Source organism: Trichechus manatus, unplaced genomic scaffold (genome assembly GCF_000243295.1).
Source record: "Trichechus manatus latirostris isolate Lorelei unplaced genomic scaffold, TriManLat1.0 scaffold00017, whole genome shotgun sequence".
In the NCBI taxonomy this organism is placed as follows: Eukaryota; Metazoa; Chordata; class Mammalia; order Sirenia; family Trichechidae; genus Trichechus; species Trichechus manatus.
Window position 1 is genome coordinate 16,029,440 of NW_004443953.1, and position 250 is coordinate 16,029,689.

The following is a 250-nucleotide window of genomic DNA, read 5'->3' on the forward strand; positions in this document are numbered from 1 at the left end:
GCCTGGGTTTAGATCCTGGCTATACCACTTAGTGTTTGTGTGACCCTGTGTCATGGTTTGAATTATGTCCCCCAAAAAATGTGTGTATCAATTTGGCTGGGCCATGATTCCCAGAATTGTGTGGTTGGCCTCCATTTTGTGATTGTAATTTTCCTATGTGTTGTAAATCCTAATCTCTGCCTGTGGTTAGTGAGGCAATATTAGATTATGTTAAAGAGGATTAGGGTGGGATGTAACACCTCATGTCACA